This window comes from Nerophis lumbriciformis, linkage group LG08 (assembly GCF_033978685.3).
Source record: "Nerophis lumbriciformis linkage group LG08, RoL_Nlum_v2.1, whole genome shotgun sequence".
Lineage (NCBI taxonomy): Eukaryota > Metazoa > Chordata > Actinopteri > Syngnathiformes > Syngnathidae > Nerophis > Nerophis lumbriciformis.
This window is the reverse complement of record NC_084555.2, coordinates 46,665,682-46,672,500: the sequence shown is the minus strand read 5'-3', so window position 1 is coordinate 46,672,500 and position 6,819 is coordinate 46,665,682. Positions and strand designations below refer to the sequence as shown.

The window sequence follows — 6,819 nt, the reverse complement described above, 5'->3', positions numbered from 1 at the left end:
CGTGGAACTGTGGACCAGCTCTATACTCTCGGCAGGGTCCTTGAGGGTGCATGGGAGTTTGCCCAACCAGTCTACATGTGCTTTGTGGACTTGGAGAAGGCATTCGACCGTGTCCCTCGGGAAGTCCTGTGGGGAGTGCTCAGAGAGTATGGGGTTTCGGACTGTCTGATTGTGGCGGTCCGCTCCCTGTATGATCAGTGTCAGAGCTTGGTTCGCATTGCCGGCAGTAAGTCGGACACGTTTCCGGTGAGGGTTGGACTCCGCCAAGGCTGCCCTTTGTCACCGATTCTGTTCATAACTTTTATGGACAGAATTTCTAGGCGCAGTCAAGGCGTTGAGGGGATCCGGTTTGGTGGCTGCAGGATTAGGTCTCTGCTTTTTGCAGATGATTTGGTCCTGATGGCTTCATCTGGCCAGGATCTTCAGCTCTCACTGGATCGGTTCGCAGCTGAGTGTGAAGCGACTGGGATGAGAATCAGCACCTCCAAGTCCGAGTCCATGGTTCTCGCCCGGAAAAGGGTGGAGTGCCATCTCCGGGTTGGGGAGGAGATCTTGCCCCAAGTGGAGGAGTTCAAGTACCTCGGAGTCTTGTTCACGAGTGAGGGAAGAGTGGATCGTGAGATCGACAGGCGGATCGGTGCGGCGTCTTCAGTAATGCGGACGCTGTATCGATCCGTTGTGGTGAAGAAGGAGCTGAGCCGGAAGGCAAAGCTCTCAATTTACCGGTCGATCTACGTTCCCATCCTCACCTATGGTCATGAGCTTTGGGTTATGACCGAAAGGACAAGATCACGGGTACAAGCGGCCGAAATGAGTTTCCTCCGCCGGGTGGCGGGGCTCTCCCTTAGAGATAGGGTGAGAAGCTCTGTCATCCGGGGGGAGCTCAAAGTAAAGCCGCTGCTCCTCCGCATCGAGAGGAGCCAGATGAGGTGGTTCGGGCATCTGGTCAGGATGCCACCCGAGCGCCTCCCTAAGGAGGTGTTTAGGGCATGTCCGACCGGTAGGAGGCCACGAGGAAGACCCAGGACACGTTGGGAAGACTATGTCTCCCGGCTGGCCTGGGAACGCCTCGGGATCCCCCGGGAGGAGCTGGACGAAGTGGCTGGGGAGAGGGAAGTCTGGGCTTCCCTGCTTAGGCTGCTGCCCCCGCGACCCGACCTCGGATAAGCGGAAGAAGATGGATGGATGGATGGACATATATATATGTATATATATATATACATACATATATACATATACATATATATATATATATACACATGCATATATACAAATATATATATATATATATATATATATATATATATATATATATATATATATATATATATATATATATATATATACACACAGTATATACAGTATATATTCCTCGCGCACTAATTGACTGAAAGACCGTGCACTTGCCGATGATGATGTCACGTCATCGATGGGAAAATGCATTTATAGGCAATATGATTTGCCTGAGCGGCTAGGAGACACCGAGAGTAACAAGCGGTAGAAAATGGATTAGAAAGGACAGATTTTTAAAAATAATAATATTTAAAAAAAAAAAATGTTTTACTTGGGAATTCCCGCGGGACGGATTTTGGGGAACCCTGCTTTATAGGCTAAAGACACACCTTTTTAATCAGGCTTTTTACAGATCATCTTAAACTTTTTTTTTTAATTATGAAAGGAACAAGCGGTAGAAAATGGATGGATGTTATTGTGTAGTTTTCTATGTTAATGATTAATATTACTACCATTAGTCTCTCAATGTTATGTTTTATTAACTTATTAAAGTAATATTTATATTATTTATATTGAATTTTTACATATATTTTTTTATATATGTTTTATACAATTTTTTAGATCGCGTTAATTTTAGTTATTCTCCGGTGTGGACGCATGGCGTTTTTCCTCAAATCCTCAATGCCATGTCATGCTTTGTTTTGTTATTGTCAATAGTGCTGTGTGTGTGTGTGTGTGTGTTTTCTTCTCTTCTATTTGAAAAAAAAAAATACAAATTGTACAGCACGTTCTGTTTGCCCCTTGAAAAGTGCTTTATAAATAACGTTTGATTTGATCAAAATAATGTTAGCTTCACACAGGAACCTCTTTGAACCAAAAATGCTCTTACATCTTAGTGGCAGCTGCGTCCTTTAAGTGATGGCAATTTCAGTGTAAATACAAAGACTAGAATCTACCAAACTCAAATACAGGATCAAAGTCTGTGTACGACATGTCCTTTGCATGGATGGTTCTCAATTATTCCCTGTCACGCCCCCTCTAGGAGACGAAAAAAATGTCCACACACCCCATGAAGTGAACTCCTAATTAGAAGCTGAGAATACAGTGGAATCTCGATGTACGAACTTAATTGGTTCTGGAGCAGGGTTCGTATTTTCCTTTCAACAACTACAACTCGAGCAGACTTTACGAGAGATAACAAAGACTACCGTACGTTGGGACGAATAATTATCCATAACCTGATATTTTTGAGCCTGAATATAAGGAGGATGATCTACAAGTTTTAGAAGCTGTGTGCGAAACTGCACTAAGCATCATGTAGCAGTATTATAACAATATATGTTTATTCTCTGCTGGATCTACTCTCTAATTTATGCTGCCCTTTTTTTTTACATATACTGTAATATTGTACATGGTAATTGGGATTTGTTATATATTATATAAAAATATAGTATAATATATCAGTATATATTATATACTGCATATATAATATGTAAATATTACATATGTTATATTTTATATTGCTACTATGGTACATTTTTTGTCTACTTTATACCTGCATTATCCTTTCCATCCTTACCCTTTCCATCCTTTGTAACTGAGTTACTGTGTGGAACAATCCCCCTTGTGGATCAATAACGTTTGTCTAAGTCTAAGCCTATTGCTAAGTGCTAAACAACAAAGACAGACTACAGACATAATAAAACAATCACTTACTGTACAATGTCGGCTCTCAATGGGATGTCGACTGATGAGATGTTCATATCTTCCCGTTTAGATGAAGAATTATCCACCTGGAGGTAAAAAAAAAAAGGTGGCTGCAAATGAACGTTTTATTTTTGTCTTTCTCACTATCCTCGGGTCCAAGTTCAATGTCAAAGTTGACCAACTTCTCGTTTTATGGCCACAACCTTCTACTATCCAGGTGAGAGGCATGATTTATAATCTAGAATTAACTTTCACCGGCTCATAGGCGATGCAGCAACTCACCGGCTCAGTATGTCAATATAGCAGCATAAGCTAGTTAGGTCTCTGTGATCCCGGCGCCGCTAAATTTGTCTGCGCTAGCACTTTTAATAACAGTAATGCTAAAACTACGTTATTATCGAGGTCACAAGATGCAAAAGGGAGCCATTGTAATGTCTGCTCGCGGAAAAACAAAAATCCTAATCTACTATTTGACTCCCTCAAATGGCCTTGACGCTGCAATAACAGGAGCAGGCTGTTCTGAAAACATCCCCCGAGGACTCCTCAATGATCAATCAATCAATGTTTACTTATATAGCCCTAAATCACGAGTGTCTCAAAGGGCTGCACAAGCCACAACGACATCCTCGGCTCAGATCCCATGATGGACGCTTTTGACCTCGCTCCCTCCTCAACGAGACCTGGAGTCAAACTTTTGCTTGCATGCAGAACAGCCCCAGGCCTATGGACACTACATCAAAACACCCAAAACAATGGGCATATACACACACACACACCATACCCCGACCCCACGCCTTCTCCACCGCTTGAACCCCCTCCGGGGTGATGGACGGCTGGCAGCGCTTTATAGCAGCAGTCGACCTCCAGGGCCCCAACTCCCGCACCCCTCTGTTGCGAGTTGTCGTGATTATATGTAACATGTTCATGTGTGCGTGTCATGGAGGTTTTTTCCCACTCCAGACTAGGCCCCCTTAGGAGCCCAGTCTAGATTGTATTTCTTTACTCATTTTCTTCCCCAGCGTTTTACCTTTTTCCCATTTTTTACGGGGTGCCTTGTGGCGACCCATCAGCGGTCCTGTTCTGTAACCCTGTACACTGTTTGTTTGTCTAATCTTGAACGGGTTTGTGCTGAAAACAAAGTTTCGTTGTACTTGTGCAATGACAATAAAGTCCTATCCTATCCTATTGTTGGCGGTTTGGGGATGTTTTTTTTTTTTTTTTTTTAGGGCTTTATGGTTTCAAAAGAGTATTCCCATTAGATGCATTGTTATCCACCTAATACTTGCCCTATATTACAAATTAGAATGCATAAAAAAAGAAAAACCTGCGCTTGTCCAGAGTGTACCTCGCTTTCCGCCCGAATGCAGCTGGGATAGGCTCCATCGCCACCCGCGACCCCGTAAGGGACAAGCAGTAGAAAATGGATGGCTGTATAAAAAAGAAAAACATGTGAGTTATTGTCTTACATTAGGATTGTGTATAGACAATAGGGCTGCGAATCTTTGGGTGTCCCACGATTCGATTCAATATCGATTCTTGGGCTCACGATTCGATTCAAAATCGATTTTTTTCCGATTCAACACGATTCTCGATTCTAAAACGATATTTTCCCGATTCAAAGCGATTCTCTATTCATTCAATACATAGGATATCAGCAGGATCTACCCCAGTCTGCTGACATGCAAGCAGAGTAGATTTTTGTAAAAAGCTTTTATAATTGTAAAGGACAATGTTTTATCAACTGATTGCAATAATGTAAATTTGTTTTAACTATTAAATGAACCAAAAATATGACTTATTTTATCTTTGTGAAAATATTGGACACAGTGTGTTGTCAAGCTTATGAGATGCGATGCAAGTGTAAGCCACTGTGACACAATTGTTCATCTTTTTTTTTTTTTTTATAAATGTCTAATGATAATGTCAATGAGGGATTTTTAATCACTGCTATGTTGAAATTGTAACTAATATTGATACTGTTCTTGATAATATTCATTTTGGTTTCACTACTTTTGGTTTGGTGGATCGTGAGATTGACAGGCGGATCGATGCGGCGTCTTCAGTAATGCGGACGCTGTATCGATCCGTTGTGGTGAAGAAGGAGCTGAGCCGGAAGGCAAAGCTCTCAATTTACCGGTCGATCTACGTTCCCATCCTCACCTATGGTCATGAGCTTTGGGTTATGACCGAAAGGACAAGATCACGGGTACAAGCGGCCGAAATGAGTTTCCTCCGCCGGGTGGCGGGGCTCTCCCTTAGAGATAGGGTGAGAAGCTCTGCCATCCGGGAGGAGCTCAAAGTAAAGCCGCTGCTCCTCCACATCGAGAGGAGCCAGATGAGGTGGTTCGGGCATCTGATCAGGATGCCACCCGAACGCCTCCCTAGGGAGGTGTTTAGGGCACGTCCGACCGGTAGGAGGCCACGGGGAGGACCCAGGACACGTTGGGAAGACTATGTCTCCCGGCTGGCCTGGGAACGCCTCGGGGTCCCACAGGAAGAGCTGGACGAAGTGGCTGGGGAGAGGGAAGTCTGGGCTTCCCTGCTTAGGCTGCTGCCCCCGCCACCCGACCTCGGATAAGCGGAAGAAGATGGATGGATGGATGGATACTTTTGGTTTGTTCTGTGTCGTGTTTGTGTCTCCTCTCAATTGCTCTGTTTATTGCAGTTGGTTTTGGAATTGGATTGCATTGTTATGGTATTGCTGTGTATTGTTTTGTTGGATTGATTAATTAAAAAAAAAAATATATATATATATTTTTTTTAAATAAATTAAAAAAAATAATCGATTTTTTTAAAAGTGAGAATCGATTCTGAATCGCACAACGTGAGAATCGCGATTCGAATTCGAATCGATTTTTTCCCACACTCCTAAAAGGCAACATGCCAAAAAAGTACAGTTCTCCATTAAAACTTGCAAAAAGTCCATTTAACTACAAACAAAATGTGGTAAACCACAATTCAATATTTTAATCGTTTGACAACTCTAGTTTTACAATAATTCAACTACAGTAGTCGCTAGCTAAAAGCAAGCCAGTAGTTAGCCTAATGGCTAATCGATGGCTTCACTTTACATTATTTTGCAAATCTACGGTCAAATTTCCCTTGTGGATCAATAAAGTTTGTCTAAGTCTAAATTAATATCCTCAAAGTCCCACCGTAACTTCAAAAGGTCAGCCAATGTGGGTTTGTTGGTGTAAAAAGTTGAGTTGTTGTCGGGTTTTTTGGGGCGGCCAAAATTGACAACGTCACTTCCGGTTTTGTCCCCGCCCTTTCCTCTTATCGCCCTTTTCAAACTCGGCTCACAGGCGCCGAAGAAGAAAAAGAAGAAGGAGGAGGATGATGAGGGGAAGGAAGAGGAGGAAGAGGAAGACACACTAAAGCGGCACAACGCTGCTAACAAACACACATTTCCTGCCTGGTCGCAGCAAGAAAAAAACATTTTTATTGGCGTCTCGTCACAGAGGACTTTAAAGTTTGAATGTTGTTGTTTTTTTGCGGAGCTTCCAGAAAAAAAAACTGCGACGCGCCCAGTGTGGGAGAAATCTGCACGATAAGGTTTTTTGTTGGTTTTTTTAATCTTTTTTTTTTTAAATTTCAAGCACATATTTTACACCGTGGAGACGCATTTTTTTTACAATTTGGAGATTTAGGTGAGTGTTTCATTTTTTTTATTATTATTATTTTAGCACAGCAATGTCAGGATGTGTGGAGCGAGTCAAGCTTTATCTCCCATTTTCACAACTTTTCACCTAAATCACGGTGACGATATATTTCTTTCAACTTGATGATTAATATTTTTAATCAAATATCTATAAACGGTTTTATGTGTACCATCTTAGGTTTTAAGGCTTAGCGGTTGCGTTATGTGTTTTAAATTAG

General features: G+C 42.2%; 1 protein-coding gene across 1 annotated transcript in view; it reads right to left on the bottom strand.

The window, feature by feature from the left end:
* LOC133611904 (lysophosphatidylserine lipase ABHD12-like) overlaps window positions 1-6,166 on the bottom strand; it is a 28,483-nt gene extending 22,317 nt beyond the window's left edge. Inside the window, exons 1-3 of the mRNA XM_061969073.1 lie at window positions 6,096-6,166; window positions 4,286-4,368; window positions 2,950-3,026 (exon numbers count right to left, since the gene is read on the bottom strand). The gene's annotated coding sequence lies outside the window, so the exon portion shown is untranslated. The remainder of the gene's footprint in view (window positions 1-2,949; window positions 3,027-4,285; window positions 4,369-6,095) is intronic.
* Between the last annotated feature and the right edge of the window lie 653 nt (window positions 6,167-6,819).